General features: G+C 43.9%; 1 long non-coding RNA gene across 1 annotated transcript; it reads right to left on the bottom strand.

Annotated features, from left to right (window-relative positions):
* Positions 1-42: 42 nt before the first annotated feature.
* On the bottom strand, positions 43-21,510 carry LOC124273233. The gene is made up of 3 exons (XR_006897582.1): positions 21,422-21,510; positions 573-631; positions 43-344 (listed from the first exon to the last, which is right to left on the bottom strand). It is a non-coding gene; the product is annotated as an uncharacterized LOC124273233 (long non-coding RNA).
* Positions 21,511-23,040: the final 1,530 nt, after the last annotated feature.

The following is a 23,040-nucleotide window of genomic DNA, read 5'->3' on the forward strand; positions in this document are numbered from 1 at the left end:
GGAGCACGACTTACAGTCAATCCCGCAGTAGGACTCTACACATCCAGACACACAGGATGAGCCCAGCTGACAATATCCAACATCACAACCACCTGGACATGCTGTACAGCTACCTCCTGGACTGTCACATGGTATGTTGCACTCTGGGCCGTGATATCCGGGGACACACCCATCAGTACAATCACCTATACCAGAGGCTGACAACCGACATGAGTGGTTTCTGCAGGTCCTGCTGCACGCTGACGTGCATGTCCGATCAAAATACCCGGTGTCACAGTCTGTGAGGCAATGTCCACTGGTTTTGTTACAGTCTGAACAGTGCTGGTTGTTCTTGCACTGTTCGCCTGAAAATGACCAAAAATGAAATTATTTCTTTATATCGACATGTAAGCATATATTTACGTGTAAGCAATGCTTGTAATAATCCTTATGTACTATGTGCCCCATTATCTAACCGTCTACATGGATATAGAACATTCTTGGTAACACGGCAAATATGACGCATTGAGATCAGATGGTGTTGTATATGACAATCCGAATTAGTTGAATCTGAATATATTGTGGTGTTTTACCTTCAGTGGAAATAACCAAAGATGCAATCCACAGAATCAGCAATACACTCATGATTATCCTGAAAAGAAATATAACAGTAAACAACCCTACATAGAATCGCAGATACATTTGTCGGAGGGTGTCAATAAAGAACACAATGGTTTCAGCTTATTGCTAATCTCATTGTTTAGCGTTCACATTATTCATTTCTTTTATCCTGAGCAGGGGGACACACAGCTACAAGAATTTTATCTAAATAGAAGACAGTATTTGTGTGCCTGCCCTGTATGGTGCTCGGTATTAAATAGGTACGGTAATTCAGATAGGCTCGGTGATGACTAAGTGTTATGGAGCTTAGACATACACACATAACACACACAAACATACACATACATACAAACACACACATATACACACATACAATCACACACATACACAAATACACACACATACGAACATACACACATACACAAACACACACTTATGTACACCCAAACAGATACACATACACATACATACACACACATACACAAACCACAAACACATACACATATACACACAAATACACACAAACACACACAGAAACATACAAACACACAGTCAGTAAACCACTCTTTAGCCACTTTCCTATAGTGTATGTATACTAAACCACAAAAGAAATGTCGCACCGATAGCGGTTTATTAAAGCACACATTTTAATCACTCTAATTAATAATCACAAAGGAGGACTGAGTTCAAACTTGATCATAATGGTTAACACATTTTCGGGAATAACATTGAGCGTTCACACAAACAAAATCACCAAAAATGGTACCATTAAGATACCCAAAGTCACTATTGTGTGGGGCCTCCATGGGCATCAATGAAAGCGCTGCATCGTCTGTACATGGAATGAATTAGCCGGTTGAATAAGGCCATGAGCACTTGGGTCCATACTCTGCAAAATGCTTGATCGAGTCCTGCCGCAGTTGTTGGCCTTGGTTGGAGGTCATTCAGTCTCGTCCCAAAGGTGTTCTATTGGACTTAAATCCGGACTAAGTGCAGGCTATTGTAGGGTTTGGATGCCATGTTGTCTTAGAAAGTCCAATGTTGCTCTGGCAGTGTGGACACGAGTGTTGTCTTGCTGGAATTTGTGATTTCTGCAACGTCCAAAATATGGTACAACGTAGGGTCTTATGACTTGGTCAATATAGCGAACAGCTGTCACGTCACTTCCTCATCCTGGACCGAGATTCTGGAACACCACAGTGTCAACTAACTGGTTCAGACCGATTGCACCCAGCACCATGATGCTTGGACCACCCCACCAACCACTTTCAATAATACACTCATTGGAAACAGTGTAACAAAGTCAAACCAGTGGACCATGTGGTCAGTGACAGCAGCGGTCAGGGACAGGGCGACAAACAAGTTGTTTACCCACCAAGTGATTTACCACCGAGTGACCACAGAATCACCGGGGAAGGGCTCTTGAAAGGGTTCTTGAGTATCCTCTTGAAACGCAGAGCAAGCAGGACGACAAAGGAGTTGTTTACCCACCGAGTGACCACAAGATAATCGGGGAGAAACGATGACTTAAGCCTGACCCCTTGTTGACTGGTCAAGGGCACATGAAGCAAACATAACCCAGGACTCTGAACCTTAAGTAGACACAGTCTCAGCAGCAGTCGAGGGCACACCTCCGCCAGCTTGGATGCGGGGACATCTCGTCTTATGCAGGGCTGGGGCGAGATGGGGATGGATTAGCAATCGAGAGGCAATTAGTTGGGTTCTTTACTGACTGGCATTTGACTATCTGAAAAAGAAGATAATGAAAGGGAGCCCCGCAAATTTGGCCACTGCTGTTACCTCAGCAACAAAACATTAGGGCCAGTTTCGAATTGGGAAATCAACTTCCACAGGGTACCGTAGGGTAGAATAACCGTAGAAAATCTTTCTCACAAGATAGGGGAGAATTTGCTCGCAGGAGAAAGGAAGCACACATGGACGTTCGCTATTTTAGGCCTGAACGTTGCTAAAGGTGTGACAGACAAGGGCATAAGGCTAGGCATTGTAGGCAGGGAGGCCATGTTAATGCGGTGGTGCATTAACGGTGGTGCATTAACATTCATTTGCTGGCTGTGCAACAAACCAGGGCACATGAAAATAGATTGCCCCCAGAGACGCAGGATTATTTTCGAGGAGAACTCTGTGCCGTACGGTACGATCAATAATTCTTCTTTTACAAACCCTCTGCCGGGCCCATCCATCAAGTAGTATAAGGTAGGCTCGTCGGCTTTCATTTTGTATATCTCTATATGCCGCTATGTCACGTTGACCTCGATGAAACAGTTTAATGTGAGGTAGTATAGGTAATGAGAGTCCTGGATCACTTCCAACAAAAGCCTCTGTAAAAGCCTTATTTCACAGACAGAGGCTTTGGTAGGACCAGTTCCAACAAAAGCCTCTGTAAAAGCCTTATTTCACAGACAGAGGCTTTGGTTGGATGCTACTATTACCCCTACTACGAACACCCCAATGAGTGAATTGTATCATCTATGCCGTGTTGACTGGAGGTAATACTGTATCATACGGTATGATTAATAATTCTTCTCTTACAAACCCTCTGCCCGGCCCATCCATTAAGTAGTACAAGTTAGGTTCGTCGGCTTTCATTTTGTATATCTCTATATGCCGCTATGTCACGTTGACCTCGATGAAACAGTTTAATGTGAATCGCCTAGGATCTCTTTGGTGTTCGTAATAAAAGCTTGCTGGGCTTTTTTCACCCCTTGTTCTATGTACTTTTTTTTCTCGTCCTCACTGATAGCAGCAGATTTACGAGACTTGGATCGAATCTCTTGTTTCATTTTATCATATTTTGCGAGTTCAGAGAGAATTGAACGAAACTCCTCCTCCGAGATCTTACTGTCAGTGAGTGCAGTGGAAATACGCTCACTCACCGTGTTAAGCTTTGCTTCAGCCAGAACCCTGATCTCATCATGCTTTAATGCCTTACGATGCAGTCTGCGTGATACAAGCTTAAGTATCAACCCTAACACCCCTGACACTCCAGCCGTTATTTCGAGTCCCATCACTATAGGTGCGGCCACGATGGTAGCTAACAACCCAACACCTGCCACCCCTAGTCCCATGCTGGTTGTCATAAGGGCAGTGTCAGCCCCGTCCACGGCATTGAAAGCTCTATGGTATTTCTTTTATAATGCTTTACGCTTGTCGCGGTCTTGTTCTAATTGACGTTTTACATCACATAACTGTCTCAAGCGAAACCCGTCTACAGTTTCTAAGGTCTTCGCTACTTCATCTATGCCTGGGTATAGTCCCATTCTGTGTGTCTATAATATATTTGATAAAATATTTTTTAATTGGGTAACTAGTGTTCTGGTACTAGTTCAGGGATATAGTCCAACCCCATAACGTATTTTAATTGGGTTTTATTTAACCTTCGATTAATGTACTTAAAGCCGATAATACTTAGATCAGCGTGCGTGTAAAAAAGCGGGGTCTTAGCTCTACGCCCATTAAAGAGACGAACCCCATCAAGACTTGGTACAGGGTCATTTCCCGATACTTTAATAATACGGCAACGTTGGTTACTAGCCTTGTCTTTCCACCGTATAATCATATCGTCTATAATGTTACGATGCCCAGGATACGAGGTATCTCCGAGATAAAGGTCTATGATGAATGTGAAGTTTTCCGCGACATTTCTAAAGACCTCTTGGTGATCGAGTAATTTTATCTCTGTCTTTACCTTCCCACTGGAAGCTAACATGTTGCCCGAGTGGTCTGGTATTGGTACGACTTGTACACTAGATTCCGGAACGAACGATCCTATAATCATGCCGTTGTTCCTTATCTCGGAGATAGTATTATTTTGTTTCAAGGAGATATAAGGTGCGGTGAGAGTTAAGTTGACTAACCATTCAGGCTCTTTAAAATCTGATAACGACACCCTCCTATACACGTTGTCTTTCAAGTGCAGGATGTACAAGTCGTCTTCCTCACCAGGTTGATCGAATCCCTCCGTGTCCCCTAGATTGTAAAGAGTAGTGTTGGGATGAAGCCAAGACATTGCTATAATACTATTACGATATAATTTCCAACTGGTTTTCTGATAATAGTTCCGGGGTGAAGTACACCCCCATAAAATGTATATTGTCGGGTAGGAATATCTTGGTTAGTGATATCGTGTCTTCCACGATCACGTTGACTCCCTGCAGACTGGTTTTTGAGTTGACACCCACCTGCACGTAAACGTTACAAACGTGATACTGTTGTTGTTTGGGGAGTTTGACCCCCTTGACGATCTCTACATCATTCCGCAATGGTTCTCCTAGGTATACTTGGATGACCAGTGTTGAGTTCGCCGGTATACTCTCCAGGATCTTGACCACGCCTTCGAATTCAGACACCAACTGCAATACAACGTTTTGCATGCTCGGTTTACTCGATAGCATGTGGGATGGCGTACTGGCGACTGGGCTGATGATTACGCTACGCCTCTGAGCGGGAACGTAAGCCACGAGCAGGGTTCCGTTGTTCACGACTTTGTTTAGGTAGTTGTCTTTATTATCCGTAAACACGTAGGGGGAGCCGAGCTTAATATTGAGAAGCCAGTCAGCTTTATCGGGTAATAACACCCACTTGTCATCATCAGTGAAGACGAGCGTATATGGTTTATTTTTGGTGATAGCCGTCACGTTGCTCTCAACATCGTCTAAGTCGAACAGTTTGCCTCCGAACGATGGGTATATTATCCAGTTATCATCGCCGGTGTTGACAAGGGTATACTTAGTGTTGACTGCCGTTCTTGTGGTATCTACTATATCACTTAGGTTGCTAGTACCACCGGAGGGAACTTCAACGCGTTTGTAAATGCTGTTTTTTAGTTGCAAGGCGTACAATTTACCATCTACTCCGGGGTCGTCGAATCCGCGTGTGTCTCCGAGGTCGGAGATCCCCACATTGATGCATTTTTTCAACTTCATTCCGGGACCTTGTGCGCTGGTCATTTTATGTGCAGTGTTACGCTAAGGTATCCTATATTCACGAGATTATGATTTATATCTAACACCGATATTATCAATTCAGGGATATTACCTTGGGTTAACCTCTTATACTGCCACGTTGAAAACGACTCGGTTCTGCCGTCGTTGTATTTCTCAGTTTTAACCGGCACTGCTCTAAGTATAGTGGAAGGGTGGCCTCCTTGAATATTGTCCGTTGTGCTAACCTGGTTGAGATGAATGCACAGCTCTCGGTACGGTACTAAGTCGGGTAACTTCGCGCCTGTGACTGTAGTCGTTGGTTTTACCTCATCAGGCTGTATTCCGAGTGTTCTAGCCAATGGTCGGCCTAGCCGCAAGGAGTTTCTTCCGTTGTTGATTAACACCACTGTGCCGTTTGAGTCGTTCATCTTGAGTTCGGCTCCCAGTGGTTTGAATACCTCGTCGCTTAGAGAGCACACGCTGTAGTAACCATCAATTATCTGGTTGCGATTACCACCGACGAACAGTTTATTGTTGCTAGCGTTGATGTTAGTCCATCGCGGTAGGTAGGTTATATCGCACAGTGCTACTTCGAGTTGACCCGACGTATTATCGATCGCGTGCGTCAGCTGAACGGCCTCGCCGCTAGTTATTCCTGGGGTGTTATGTACATAATAGAGTATATAAACTCATTATATAATAGTTTTAAAACATGAAGATCGTGGTCGCTGATGGGCTGTATTTCGACGCCCAGTTCATAGATGTGTTCGACCGGTATAAGTTTTTGGTGACTAACACTAAGACAGTGCACGCTTGGTTCAACAATCCGATGCAGTTCTGGCAGAATCAACTCAACTTCGCAGTGTGATGCGCTACAACGGGGTGTGGTGTGGTATTGACCGACACTCGGCGTGGACCGCTGAGTCAGTCTGTGTTCACGTTTCACGTGTACTACCAGGTCAGGCGTATCCTTAAAGAGATCAGCGCTCCACTCTCACAGGAAAAAGCGTGGAATGCAGTAAACAACCAGTACGATAGACGGGCCTACGAACGTATTTGCAACGAATTCGGAATCGACACTAAAACAGATTGGCGTTTGCCCGGGACCGAACCACAGGTTGGGTATTCCCATCGTCCACAACATGCCCCTCGTGGAAGCCAGCAAGAAGTTGCAAGATTGGGGATACAAGTCGTATCATATCACAACCAACGAGTGGGATGACCGTTACATGGCATTCGACGACAGCAAGGATTACCGAGTCTGGAGGTTCGAGCAGGGGGGTGATTGGGAAAAATTCATGTTGGACACGTCGAAAGGGTATACTCGTGCCGGTGTAATCAGGTTAAACGACTCGATTCGAACGTACGTGTGGGCACTGTTGGGTGCGCAGACGCAAACGCGTTCAAATATCCTAGGCAAAGGGACTGCTTATGACGCACAGAAACAATTCGTTGTCAACGTAGAGGATGCTATCAATGCTCCAGTTGATCTACCGAGTGCCATCAAACGCTACCAAAACGTGTTGGAATATGCCAGGTCGAAAGTGGACTACGTGTTCGACGTCGGACTGTACATGGCTCCGAGTGATATGCAACTGAGAGTAAAAAAAAAAGTGGTGGGCTACAACAACGAAATAGTCATAGCCACGGCAGATCAAAAGTTAGGCATCAATCTCGATGTTAACATCCCCCACATCAAGCCATCCACGACCGGTGAAACGGGTATAGTGGCACCACCCCCTGAGTCTAGGGTTCAACCAACACACCCACAAACACAGCCTGTTCAGCAGCACATCGATAGTAAAACAGCAATGGTGGTTGGAGGGGTGGCTTTGGGTCTTATTTGGTTAAAAAATTTCTTAGCCGCTACGTACACCAAACCAGCTACGGCGACGATAGCTGCCCACAGGTTTTGACTGAGCCACGTAGCAGTTTTAGCTAAAACACTCAGCAACCACGAGACGATGCTACCCAGGATGCCAGGCAGGGCTTCGGCGGCCTTACCAGCCAGTTTAGCCAGGGCTTCCCCTAGTTTTTTAATCCAGTCTCTGACACCACCTGTTGGAGTGCCGGTAGTACCCCCGCCGGCAGGCGTCAGTGACACTACCAGGGTTGATATGATGAAGCCCAATGCAGTAACAATGCTGACGATGGTGATGCCTTGTTCACGGAACAGGATTCGGATCCTGTCAGCTAGCGTGGTGTCTTGGTGGAGGACTCGATCGATGGTTTCTCGTACACGACTGATCTGAGATCGTAGGACTTCCCGGTTCGAGGAAGCGGACTCCAACCGAGTCCGTCTCTCGTCTTCTAAGTTTTTTATTCTCTCTTCGATACGATGTTTCATATCATCGTCTTCAGTTTCGGTGAGTTTTATTTTCTCTCGAGCGATGCGCTCGTCGACTTCGTTCAGTTTACCCATGTTGTTAACGAGTTCTCCGCGTACATGTTTTAAGGCTTCATCTAGGCCTCGCTGTTCTCTCAGAGGAAATTCGAGACCCGGCAAGGGTTTGTCATGATACATAGCCAATATTTTTTCGATACTGTCTGACGTTTCTTTAGCGTTCCCAGTATTGGCTCTGGCTGCTTGCAGATCTTGGACAGTCTTCGGGGGAAGTTTAGTCCGCGCGCCGCCGTAATCTACGAAGCCTAGTTCATCACGGATAAAGTTACTACCATGACGACTGGTGAGTGTTGATAAGGCAAGCGGTTCTCTCGTGCGCTTATTCATGAGATCGATCTCCGGGTAAGCCTTCAATCGCAACGTGCCCTTATTATCGACTGTAAACTTGGAATAGTCCCTCCCCAACGGTTTGATGTCTTCTCTATTTTCAACTGCGTTGTAATAATCGTTGACAGTTGGCTGTACGAGTTCAGCACTTAATGGCTCGTCGAATGCCTGAGCACTATCATCCCACATATCCTCCATAGGTATGTACTCGGCCATTATTTAGTATTAAAACTTATATATTTCATTTATATAACAATGTACGTTAGAAAACTAGATCCTTTTCGAAGATCAAGAGAGCCACTAGGCGTCAAAGCCGTGCGGCAGTCTGTGACCATCACCAACAATCCCAGCAAGATAGATCAGAATCAAACGCTGCTGGTTAGATTTCCAAACCTTGGCACGAATGACCTAATCGTACCAGGCACGGTTCGACTAGCGTTCAACATCACGGTAACCTCCGACAACGACAAACGCGAGCTAGTGCGGAATGTAGGTCGAGCTATTATCAAGAAAACGACCATCAAGATTACCGGCAACGAGGTGCTTAGCATCGACGACAGCGACGTCTTTCACTGCTACAAGGACCTCTGGAAAGCGAGGAGAAGCGTGTCAACGACGTGTATCAGGGTATAAGCAAATCGACCAGATCGGCGCATTGGGTATGCCTTCGCGCAAGATCAGCTAGACAAGCTATCGGACGGTGAAAAAGCCATCGCTCAAAGCGTCACGGAAACAGGTTCTGCGTGCACGCTCGACTTCGAGTTACCACGGAACACAGCGCCCGTTTACCAGGCAGCTGGGTGATAGGCTGGAATATGAGCTCACGTTTAATGACTACAGCAAAGTAGTGCGTACGCCGAACGGTGATGAGGCTAGTTATACCATAGACAACATCTCTCTAGAGTTCGACATGGTCACTAGTCCGGAGCTGGCAAGGCAGGTTCGAAGCCAGTACTCGGGTAATGTGGCCATCCTGTACGATCGCGTACTAAGACATAGATCTATCGTGCGGGATAAGAGCGATACTGTGTGGAATATCAACCTGAACGTGCCGGCATGATCGATGAAAGGCATCCTGGTCGTCCCTGTGGAGGATTACGAGCCGTTCCGGAGGGATAGCGAGAAGTTTTTCAATCCCGAGATCGAAAAGGTGGAAGTGACTATAGAGGGCGTACCCAACCAGCTGTTTAGTCATGGTATGCGGGCGTACCAACAGTGGGATGAGATAAAAAAGATGCCGAGCAAACATCCATATATAGCCAAAGACCTGGACCTATCCTCCGTGCAAATCGGTGAATACTTAACCAACAAGTACGCGCTGTGGTTGGACATGCGATCCACGGATGACGATAAACTGCACGGTAGCGGCCGTAGAATAGACAATGGTAGCGAAGGGATTACTATCCAGATTACTAAGAAGGCTCAACCCGCTGGCAAGTTGAAATTATATCTGTACGTTATTATGGACGCGCAACTTAATATAGACAATGGGAGATTCGTGCAAGCCATCTACTGATTTGCCTGGCGGCAAGCCATCTATTAATTTACCCCGCGACCCACACTGCGCAATAGTGTGTGGGCAGACTGGCTGTGGTAAGACCGTTTTCGTGTTGGATATGTTGGAGGGGTACTACAGGGATGTGTTCGACAACATCGTTATCATGTGCCCTACTCTCAGTATGAATAAAACGTACACGGAAAGACCTTGGGTTATGACGGACCCGGACGTACACAGAGTCGATCCGGGAACACGCCTGCAGGATTGGTTGAAAGCTCTTCACGATAAATTTAAAGGGGAGCCAACACTATTTATACTGGATGACTGCAGCGCTAATCGCGAGATAACAAAAAAGAGAGACATGCTATCGTACCTGGCCTTCTCCGGCCGACACGCAAATCACAGCGTATGGGTACTGACGCAGAAATTCAACTCGGTGTTGAAAGACCTCCGAGAGCAGACGCGATGGGTTGCCTTATTTCACTGCAAGGACAGGGATTCGTTCGAAGAGTGTTTGCGAGAGAACGATGTGATGAGCAAATTAGAACGGGAACGGGTGAAGAAACAGCTAGCTGAAACTAAACACGCTAAGCTCGTGCTTAAGACAGACCAACCAGTAGCCTATAGTGTGTTTTAGCTTAGCAATGCTTAGCAATGCTTAGTAAATTCTTAGCAATGCTTAGCAATGCTTAGCAATGCTTAGCAAATACTTAGTATTTAGTTATAGTTATGGTATTTGAAGTGTTTGTCGGGTGTAATTTAACTTTCATTTCTCTGTGTTTCGTCTGCATCGGGTATTATATTGTTAAAATTAAATCTTACTTCTTACATTATAAGATGGAGTGCGATGAACTGCTCGAACAATTATTGGTACCCCAAGTTGACGATGATAAGCGAGAGAAACTGGTGGCTTTGGTTGTTGGTGGCAAAGCTAAACATTACTTTGGGGATTACACTCCCGATAAAATTCACAAAATGACAGCCGAAGAAATCGATAAACTGTACGCTAGATACGAGGGTAGACTAGGTGCAGAAATGACAAAAACAATAGGATCGGCTATGACTCAGATATACACTAGCATTGCGTCGTACTTCCTTCCCATCCCTCCGGAGCGCCGACTTTACTTGTGGGAAGACTTAGAGAAAGACCCTTTTATCGAACACGCTTTAAGCTCTATTAGCTGCGAGTTGTATCACAAATACGGTATGTTGTTAGCCCCGGTTACGGCGGCGATTATCACGGCAAAGCATTGTCAATTTGAGAGGAAAAATAATAATAATAGTATAGATGGATGCTGCACAGGAGGAGACACCACAACTGGAGGAGACCCCCAAGTTGGAGGTTCCTACAGTAACCAGGCAGAAGAATCCTAAGAGAGTAGCTGCCGGTAAAAAACGGTGGTGTAACCAACATAAAATTATCAAACCGGAGCGACTCTTGTTGGTTGTATGTGCAACTGCTGTCGTGGCTATCTCGTGGTTATATACACGACCGAGGGATCCGGTCCCACAATTAGAAGTCAACCCGCATATCATGCAATAAAATATATATTTTTATATCATATACATAATGTCGGAAGGGAAAACGTTCGTCAACGACGCATACCACGCCACCGTGGTCGCCAGTCTAGCCGTAGGGTACGCTCGGTTGACCAAAATGGTGCTTAAACAACCAACTATTAAGCTAGATTTCAACCTGCAGGATATGGGTATGCTTATAATGGACATTGGTATGGCGATGGCCACAAAAGACATCCTAGTAAAACAAGGGATAATACCTGAAAATATTATGAAGTAAATATAGGATGGTCACGATTGCTATGATGGTCGGTGGTGCGTTAGTGAATGCTCTAGCATTTTCCGGGAGTAATTTCCTCTTTTCAAAACTACGAGAGTCACACGCGGCTGAAATACAGGCAGAGAGAAAACGGCATGATCTCGCTGTAGAACGATTACAGGCAGCACAGACCGAGTACGCTAAACAACGCCTCCAGCGGATCGATTACATTAACGAACAACTCAGGCGTGAAAACCATGCCGTTCAAACATTCCACGATGTCGACGACGCAGCGAAACAATACTACTTATTAACTGGTAAACGATTGGAGCCACTACAGAAGCCAACACTCGCTCAGTACTACACACCATCCAAGGGACAAATGGACCGTGAACTGACCTTCATAGCGCTGGGTATAGCGGCGACTGCTTTGGTTGCAAAACAATTAGACTAATACACATATAAGTATGCTAAACATGTATCGATGCGAATATATACTTATGGGGAAGACCGAGACATGTGGTAGGGAATGCGGTACTCATGGGTACTGTTGTTTCCACATGGGAAGTCCTAACTACTCGTGTTCTGTGTGTGGTATAGGGGTCAAAGGACACTACTGTTTATGTAAAACTCACGGAGCGAACGTAGTCAGGCATCACCTAATCTACGAGAATAAAAAGGAATACATAAAAGAACGTAGGCGGCTTCTCAAGATAACAGTGTAAGGCGGGAGGAGTTACCTCCCTTTGCCAGTGCCCCAATTAGAGATTATTACACACTTACGTATAGCTATGTTTGTGGAAATTGACCCCAGTGAAAGTATACCCGACATCGAATCTCGGGTAAAAAACATACTCAAAGATAAACTGAACTTACGGGGACGCTTCAGATTTCAGGTAATATTGGAAATGGCATGGATTAAAGAGGGTGTTAAGTATACTCATCCCTTCGTATGTGGGAGGAACATCACGAATCAACACCAGATAAATTGTTTTACAAGTATACAGGAATACATGATCAATTTCAAGGAATACTATATCCAACAATGCGAGTACTGGGTTGAAACAGCCCATCTAAGAATAGTTGATTGGGGCGACGGAGAGGATATATAACTCTCTGATAACGCCTTATTATTTTTTACCTTTACGGCGGCCCAATTAGACATTAGTTCTTATGTGTGTACACAATTATGACTACTATACAGTTTGTACACACTGAGCGCGCTGTAGGTAAGTATTTAAGAGGCTGGCGCATGCATGTTAATAGGAACATAGATGTCGCAGATATTAAGCCACTGATAGATGATAAAATAAAACAGGAACTAGCCAGTCTGGGAAGTATCAAATTTCAAATCACAGTTAAAATGTCACTCGAGAAGAACGTAGGGGACGTTACTGAGTACGTTCAGCCTTACTTCCGGGGTAAACAAGAGGTCGTGACCCAGATAGAGACTATAGACGCATCGATCGATACTAGTTTTCAACAGATACAGGAATACCTAGAACGCTACACACACTTGGGGTCCGGGTGGGCTGTAGATAAAATCGATAATGTCTATCTAGACATAGCTAACTACGTGCCGTTCAGAGGCGGGTCATACCTAGACTTGCCTCCATACTATAAGAAAAAACATGCCATAGTCAATGTCAAGAATAGAGGAAACGATTGCTTGAGATTAGCTATCAGATCAGCCTTGTTTCCAGCTGACACTAATTCGAACAGGCTTTCTAGCTATCCCCAAGATGATGGACTCAACTGGGATGGTATAGATGAACCAACCCCCATATCTCAGATCACTAAAATAGAAAAACAGAATAATCTAGCTATAAATGTCTTTGGACACGAAGGCAACACAACAATAATACACAGGCTCAGCCCATCGTTGGGGAAACGTGTTATCAATATATTCATGATCCAACGAGGTGAAAAGTATCACTACACGTGGATAAAACATTTCAGTCGGTTGTTACACGACCAGTCGAAACACAATGGGAAAAAACACTTTTGTATGCGATGCCTACACGGCTTCACACGAGCTGATTTATTAGAATCCCACCAGGAGGATTGCCAAGGTGTGGGGTAGACGGCCATACGCGTCGACATGCCCGAGGAAGGTGACAATATCCTAAAATTCGGCAACCACAAGCACCAAATGTCCGTGCCTTATATCATATACGCCGACTTTGAAGCCTTGGTCAAACCAATTACCGGCGGGACTCCCAATACTCTACCAAACACACTCAAAACACAAGAGCATGAAGCCTGTGGATTTGGATACATAGTCGTCCGTTGTGATGGGGAAACGAAATCTCCCGTAGTATACAGGGGTCCTGACGCGGCTGAAAGGTTTCTAAAGTGTTTGCAGGAAGAAGAAAAAATTATTAGGCACAAGTTATTTAGAGCCGCTCCCTTGCGTATGACCCGAGTCGACTGGTTAGCTCACTCCCGTAGCACTAACTGTCACGTGTGTGACTCACCACTGAACGGTGATTCGGTGAGAGATCACTGTCACATAACCGGTAAGTATAGAGGCGCCGCTCACAACGCGTGTAACCTTAAACTTAGAATCAACCATAAGACAATAAACATCCCCGTTGTCTTTCACAACTTGAGAGGGTACGACTCACACTTGATCATGCAGGCCATCGCGAAAATCGATGGTAATATAACGTGCATTCCCAACAACATGGAGAGATACCTCTCTTTCAGCTTAGACGGTCTTAGGTTCATTGACTCGTGTCAATTTCTATTGTCGTCACTAGCCAGCCTGATCAAGGCCAACGATACATTCCCTATTACCGATCGATACACAGACGCCGAGACTAGATCCCTGCTTATGAGGAAGGGTGTGTATCCCTATGAGTACATGGATAGTTGGACTAAGTTCGCCGAGACCAGACTACCCCCCATCAGAGAATTTTACAGCAATCTGACCGACTCGGAAATATCCCAAGACGATTACTCGCACGCTATTAATGTATGGAATAAACTTGGTTGTGAGAACCTGGGTGACTATCACGATCTGTACTTGAAGATGGATGTACTGCTATTAGCCGACGTATTTGAGACATTTAGGCGGACATGTATCAAGCAGTATAAACTAGATCCAGCATGGTATTACACCAGCCCAGGTCTGTCGTGGGATGCCTTGCTTAAAAAGACTGGAGTTAAGTTGGAATTGCTTACTGATTACGACATGCACCTATTCATTGAGAAAGGTTTGCGAGGTGGGATCTCCATGGCAACCAAACGATACGCTAAAGCAAATAATCAATACGTGAAGGGCTACGACCCTAGCAAACCAACTAATCACATTCTCTACCTCGACGCAAATAACCTGTACGGATGGGCTATGAGTCAGTATCTACCCATAGGGGGATTCGAATGGGGTCGGGTATCGTCCGATTTCGATATTATGAGCATCGCGCCGGATTCGAACAAAGGTTATATCCTCGAGGTTGATTTGGAGTATCCCAAGGCATTACACACATCACACAACAGTTACCCCCCTAGCCCCCGAACGTATGAGGGTTAACCCAGACTGGATGTCTGAGTATCAACATAACTTGTTAGGTAGGCGGGTGACGGGCGTTGAAAAACTCGTGCCTAACTTAATGAATAAGACCAAGTACATCGTTCACTATCGCAACCTACAGCTATACCTGTCGTTGGGTATGAAGCTGACCAAAATACACAGAGTGCTGAAGTTTGACCAAAGTCCTTGGATGGAGCCTTACATCAGAATGAACACGGACCTGCGAAAGCTGGCCACCAGTGACTTTGAGAGAAAAACCTCTACAAGCTTATGAACAACTCGGTGTTTGGTAAGACGATGGAGAACCTGAGAAAACGGGTGGACGTAAAGCTGGTTCGGTCGAATGAGGAAGACAAGCTAAGGAAACTGATAGCCAGTCCGGCATTCAACTGTAGCAAGATATTCACCGATGATTTAGTTGCCCTACACATGAAGAAAAATCACATAAAATTCAACCGGCCTGTTTACGTGGGGATGAGCATCCTCGATTTATCCAAACACCTGATGTATGACTTTTACTATAATGAGCTTAAGAAACAGTACGGCGACAGGTGTGAAGTTCTGTACACTGACACAGATTCCCTGCTGATGGAGATTCGAACCAAGGACGTGTACAAGGACATGAAAAAACACCTCGATTTGTATGACACCAGCGATTACCCTAACGCCCATACCATACACAGTACGGTAAATAAAAAAGTCTTAGGTAAGATGAAGGACGAGTGTGCTGGCACGGCCATAGCCGAGTACATAGGGTTGAGGCCTAAAATGTACTCCATACTGAAGGCCGACAATGGTGAAATCCGGAAGGCTAAGGGTGTTAAGAAGTACGTGGTTAAACAACACATCAAGCACGTCCTCTTCAAACAAGCTCTGTTCAAGACCCATACCTTTAAACATAAAATGAACACACTTAGAAGTGATGGCCATAGGATATACGGACTGACTATAAACAAGACGTCTCTATCACCTATGGACACTAAACGTTGGATAGCCATTGATGGGATAAACACGTACGCGTATGGACATGAAAAAATTAAACCAAGAACATAGGTATATATATACCCTGTCGGGGCGACATGTCACGGAACCAGAGAAAGTTTGAGGCTATTTACTATAGCCCGCGTGGGTACTGGAAAGGAGCTAGCGCTGTAGATAAGCTAGCTAAAATGGCGCGAGTACCCCCGGAGGAGGTCAAAGCGTGGCTTGAAAAACAAGCACTTTGGCAGATCTATTTGCCGCCACCACGCTACGTGCCTAGAAGGAAGTTTGGTATTAACATACCCAATAGTGTTCACCAGGCAGACCTCCTATTCCTACCCCACGACAGGGTGAGACGTAAAACCTACAAGTATGCCCTGACTATCGTGGATGTAGCCAGCCGGTATAAGGAAGCGGAGCCCTTAACCGCGAAAGATTCGAATCAGGTGGCTCAAGCCATTGATCGTATATACAAGTGCAGTCCACTGACGTGGCCATCAGAGCTCCAAGTTGACCCTGGCCGGGAGTTCATGGGTGTCGTATCGCAGTTGCTGGCTAAGCACGATACAAGGGTTAGGCGTGGTACTGTCGGGGCTCATCGCAGTCAAGCCATAGTTGAAAGATTTAATAGGACTTTGGCTGAACGTTTATTTGGGCACCAGTACGCTAGAGAGATGACCAACCCAGGAAAACGATCGACGGAATGGGTTGAACGGCTCCCTAAGGTGGTGTCGGCAATCAACCACGAAATCACGCGACTCACTGGCAAGAAACCAGCAGACGCTATCAAATTAAAATCAGTGATGGCCGAACCGGCTGCTCCATCACGGGTTGGTAAGGAGAAGCTAGTACCCGACCGAGCGCTCGTGAGGTATCTATACCAACCGGGAGAACATGAGGGCGATAGTCGCAAGCGGGCCACCGATCCGATATGGTCAGTCAAAACTTACAACATAGATAAAGTTGACATCAAAGCCGACGAACCTAACTTGTACTTCTTGATGGATGGGCCGGGCAGAGGGTTTGTAAGAGAAGAACTATTAATCATACCGTATGATACAGCATTACCTCCAGTCAACACGGCATAGATGATACAATTCACTCATTGGGGTGTTCGTAGTAGGGGTAATAGTAGCATCCAACCAAAGCCTCTGTCTGTGAAATAAGGCTTTTACAGAGGCTTTTGTTGGAACTGATCCAGGACTCTCATTACCTATACTACTATCTCAGTCAGTCAGTCAGTCAGTTACGGCGTCGTACCCATCTGTCCATGTGGGTTCAAATCCCCACATGGGTACAATGCGTGAAGCCCATTTGTGGTGTCCCCCGCTAAAAGCGGCATAAAACCAAACAGTCAGTCATTCAGTCAGTTACGGCGTCGCACCCGTCTGTCCATGGCATCTCACAGATGTTCGATCGGGTTTAAGTCCGGTGATCTTGAGGGCCAGGGGAGCACATTGATGTTGTGGTTCTGGAGGAAGTCTCTAGTGTGACGTGCTGTGTGGGGCCTGGCATTGTCCTGTTGAAACAACTCCCTCTGGCGATCAATGATTGGAAGGAGGTGTGGGCGTAGGATTTCGTCACAGTACCGTTGAGCTGTCAGGTTGCCCTGGATCATCACCAAATCACTTCTCATACGGCAGGTGATCGCTCCCAACATCATAACACTGTCCCCGGCCGAATCTGTCCACCTCGGGAATGCAAGCGTCGGCGAAACGTTCACGTCGACGTCTGTACACCCGAATTCTTCCATCGCGTCGTTCCAATAGAAATCGTGATTCATCGCTGAACCAGATTCTACGCCAATTCGGTAGATTTCCGGCCTGAACGTTGGTGCACCATTGAACTCGATGTCGACGATGTTGTTGTCGAAGCACAGGACCAAAATAAGGTCTTCTGGCAAGTAAACCTGTGCAGAAAGCCTCCTCAATCCGGGTATTTGTCGAGCAGTACTGGTCGCCGTAGCTGTTCGATGACGCAGGTGATGTACCCGGATGTAGCGATCCTGCGCCGCAGTGGTCGCTCGAGGTCGTCCACTACAAAGGGCATCTGCTACCGCATTCTGCCGGCGATATCTCTCCCAGAGCCGTGAAATGGTGCTTTGGTGAACATTCATGCGTCGGGCAACTGCACGTTGAGACTGGCCAGCTTCAAGCAAACCAATGGCGATATGACGGTTGGCTTCACTTAGACGTGGCATTTTGCGTTCGTAAACAATATTCCAAATACAGTGAATAATCGACAGACAGCGATCAACCTTTAATACCCATCATTGAGACTATCTGATCCCAAACTTTCACGTGCATTGCATGTGAATTGTGTATTCTGTGACACTACACGCCGAAATTGAAAATCATGCTGTTAAATACGGGTATTTTACGGATGGTGCGTTTTGTTGTAATGTTTCAAAAATAAACACCATTCGACTCATAAACAGAGCAAAACCTTTTGTAAAATAAATCACGTTTTAATTCATTGCTACATGAAATTGCTATTTTCATAATGCGTTTCATTTTTGGGAGAGTACATTATAACTACATGGCAATAACGATATTCTGAAATGTATCTATCGTGTGTTCCAGAACACAGGATGGGTGTTCTCTTATTCTTATTAATTGGTATAGCCAGTGGTACGATGATGTTTGAAAATGTAATAGTCCAGAAACTTAATGACATTACGACTACCCGTTCTAAATGGTTAATTACCCTTGTAATTGACCTCGACCCTTACTATGCCTTCCTGGACAAGTGCCACAATGATATTGAAGGAACAGCGTTAGTCGTACGAGGTTTAATTAGCAGACACTACAAGGATCATTCATCAAGAGTAATAAGAATGTTTGGGAAGTAAGATCAGGACATAATTGGTCTCCACACCTCGTTAAGGGCGCTAGAGAATAATTTCCTTGAATACCAACAACTGTCTGGACAAAAATTCTTGACAAAATGCTTTCTAGTTCTGGAGTATGTTTTATGAGTTGTACAACATAGTACATCAGAAATATATTCGTATTAATCATTTATGACACTTATACCACTGCCGATTCTAATTTAATATACATCATCCTGATTACTACCAGCTATGTCTAATCTCCCTCAGGCCACTACATGCTGATGACGCGCCGCCACCAAAGGAAATATTCATTTGTTTGAAAGTACATCTTTCAGAAACACAGAGGGAAGCAAAGTTGAAAAATGATTATATGTTTAATCATAATTTAGGGAAACCATGTACTGATTCTTATTTTTAACAGAAAACTCAACTGAAAAGCGTTTCCAATACATTTTGCTGGTGTCGAAAAAGTTGTATAAACTGAAAACACATTAGGTTCATTGTGTTTGTTAGAAACAATGTATAAACTACGTAATTACCACTTAATTAAAATGAATTAGGCACTTAGATAGACGAGATGCATATCGGTACAGTTGATGGAAAAAGGGTTCGTGTGTTGGGAATTCTTAAAATATCGGGGGGAAAATACATACGATGTCATCAACAGACTGGCTAAAGATCTAGATGCTGCACTTCCCTTGTTTAAGAAACCATCATGTAAAATTGTGCTATTTTCAAGCTTCACACCGTGGGGTGACAAATGGCTGGTGGAACAGCACCAGCAGACATTTCAACACTGTCAGGTGAGATGACCCCAGCTCATCAGGTGCTGTTCCATCAGCCGTTTGTCACGATGGTTCCTTTAAGAACTGTTTCCGTGATCGATCGGATTTCAGATCCTGTTGTGTACAAAGGTTTTAGGTCCATGTGTCTTATATATGTTTTGTGCACTTATCCAAATTTCAAGTTTTTTAATTATTTGTCATTCTCATTTGAACTCAAACGGACTATACATTATTATATCGATTTGAAACCCGTGTCACAACTGAATCATTAATCAAACGTGTTTAGGGATGTCAAGAAAGCACCTGAACAAATAAACTTCAATGTCGTATCATCTTTCTGGGAAGTTTGACATAACTTGTGCGTCGTATTTTTAAAAGTTTCGAAGTAGTCCGTGAGCCGACGCAGGTCCTCGTAACTGTTCGATAGGTGAAACTAAAAGGACTTCCTTGCATAGGATAAAAATGTTGGCATATGGTATTGTAAGAGTCTGTCCATATGATATGATGTTTTCATGAACATCATCTAATTTAAAAGTAGTTATATTTATAGATTTAGTATGGTTATTTTCTTCGCTTGTATAGACATTCATACAGACATATACAGTATATGCTTGAAATATATAGCGGCCTTTTGACCAGGGCAAATATCAGGATACTACAAGGTCATAACATGCATTGCAACAGATGTGATTCACATAGAGTCTAATTATACCTCACAGGTTTCCAACTGTCAGCTAACATTGATGTTCTTGTGGCTACCACGAGTTCCATTCTAAGACAAACTACAATGGTTGAGGACGAAACGTGTATTTAAACCAAAGGGTTTAAAAAAAACGTTTCTTCAGATGTTTATTATAGGGAGAACTTAGATAAGCACCTGTAAGATTCCAAAGTGTTATTTAAGTGGAAAATGTCATTTAAATAAAAGCTTTCATTTATAATGTACCTGAGTTTTACTACAAATTGTTTGACATGTCTTTCAGTTTTATAACATTGGTTGTTTGATGTTCACCGCCGCTCACAGCAATATATAAATTTATGTAAGATACTAATTACCGTTGACTATACATTAGAACTGATAATGACACAAATTATTTGAAATAAATAAGTAATAAATCCATAAATTAGTATATAGACACATACCACTGTGCTGCTGCCTATATATGATTTGGATTTTAGCTGGATACACTCAACCTTCCAAACAGATACCATTAAGACACAATCTAGTGAGTGATCATAGGACCCTAACCATTCATTTAGCCCTGCAGCATACATAGACTGCTGCGGACTGGATCAGACATCATGATGCATTTGCTTGCTTAAAAAAAAGATCCAATATATCTTCAATAGATTCCCATAGGTGCCCATTTTGAATTAAGTTCGACATAATTTTGTTGTTTGATTGGTTTACTGTTTACCGCTGCACTCAGCAATATTCCAGCTATATAGCGGTGATCTGCAAATAATCGAGTCTGGACCAGACAATCCGGTGAACAATAGCATGAGCATCGGTCTACGCAACTCGAATACGATGACATGTGTCAATCAAGTCAGCAAGCCTGACCACCCCATCCCGTTAGTCGCCTCTTATGACAAGCATGGGTTACTGAAGATCAATTCTAACAGGATCTTCACAGATCTGTTTCGTCATAAAAGTGTAACATTGAAATATTAAGTTTATATATATAATAAAAGACCAATGGCTATTTTCCATAGTCGGGAAACTAAAAACACGTACCTCTCGAGAAGAAACGCCCAGACGGTCTTGTGTAGGCTAAGGCGTTCGTGTTCATCTGTCACCAACAAACCAGGAGGTTGGACTACGGATCACGGGCCAAGGTTGAAAACTGAAACCAGTCTATGAATTCGTCAAAAAAACTTTTGAGGAAATAATTCTGGTGGCTATTATTTGAACTTTGTTTTTTAACCTGGACTGTAGCACGATGTTGCATACAGTCATGTTCTGTTTTCATTTTCCTGTTGTTGAAATGTAGTATGCATTTGTTGAAATATAAAATAAAATAGTCCCGTGATATCAGTTGGCGGAGCTTTTTTAAGATTGTAATGGTCTTCTATCGAGTCACAATCTGTGGTCTTTTGCCATATAACTTTGTTGTTTATACTAGTCAAATATAATGAAGCAACAATAAGTATTGGCTGTTGGATGTATAGTTAAAGGTTGAGCTGATCAACCAATATCCTCATTCATGTGAATCATACAACATCTGCCACACCGATATGACAACAGTAAACTGGCAACGTGCCCACTGTCCCAACGCGACTGTCCATATAAAGTGAACGAGTGAAGTAGGTTAATTCGTTAACTTACGCAATTTTAAATGCAATTGTTAATTTATAACATCTCATTCTTTTTCGGTGGTTTCACTTTAAATTCATTTGTCTCCACAGTTTGGAAATCAACACGAAACAGAATTTCCAGGCTCGGCGATTGAAATTTATACCTCACAGAGTTATTTGTCAAAATTAATATGAATGTGATTTTGAAAAGGTTTTATCACAGTTTGAAAAGGTTGCCAACAATTCAAAATGGCTTCAGGAGTAATGGACAATGTTGTTGCAAATTGGATTTAGGGTTGAAACTTTGGACATTCATCTGCCTTGCTTATGACAGGAGTTCTGAGTATCAGACAGCTGACGCTGCAGGTTTGTAGGGCAGGCATCAAAGTCTGTTGTTGTGAGAGAGGAGTTGCTACTTGTTGTTGTTGAAGTTGTATCTGCATCACAGGTGCTCTTTAAGTTTTCCTACAGGATAATACTTTGTCACTTACAAAGGAGAGTCATCGGTATTTATTTTAAGATCATTGATGGAATTCTGTTTAGAAAGTTTAGACGGTTTACTAGCGTGTCTCTCAATTTCAGGAATTTGTAGACAGATGTGGTGTCTGGATTGGTTGTGATGGTGACTGGAAACTCTCCCTGTTCAAGGTGTAGATTTCCTTACTGGTAAATGACAAATATTTGGTTGTTCCTGATGTTGTTTATGAGCCTTGCACTTTGGAAAGTACTGAAAATCTTGCAGGAACTCTCAGGTATTTCATTATTGTGTGTTGTTATTTGTGCTATATCAAAAGTTGGTGATCTATAGCCTGTTTATTTATATATTGTTTTATTTACATTGTCAAAAAAAATGCTATTTGTTTTAACTTAACATGCCAGTTTTAAATCTAACTGCGATAATGTTGTTGTTTTACTGTCCTTCGACGACATGTTATATAATATACATGTCACAGGCTAAAATCTGTCACTAACACTGCGCCATACTTTCCAGCACTCTCACTGATGATGGTGTAAACAGCCCACCTTACTTGTGGTCTGACTGGAACATCCTGGGATATG

This window comes from Haliotis rubra, unplaced genomic scaffold (assembly GCF_003918875.1).
Source record: "Haliotis rubra isolate DU_JTF1 unplaced genomic scaffold, ASM391887v1 Scf1781, whole genome shotgun sequence".
Classification (NCBI taxonomy): Eukaryota; Metazoa; Mollusca; class Gastropoda; order Lepetellida; family Haliotidae; genus Haliotis; species Haliotis rubra.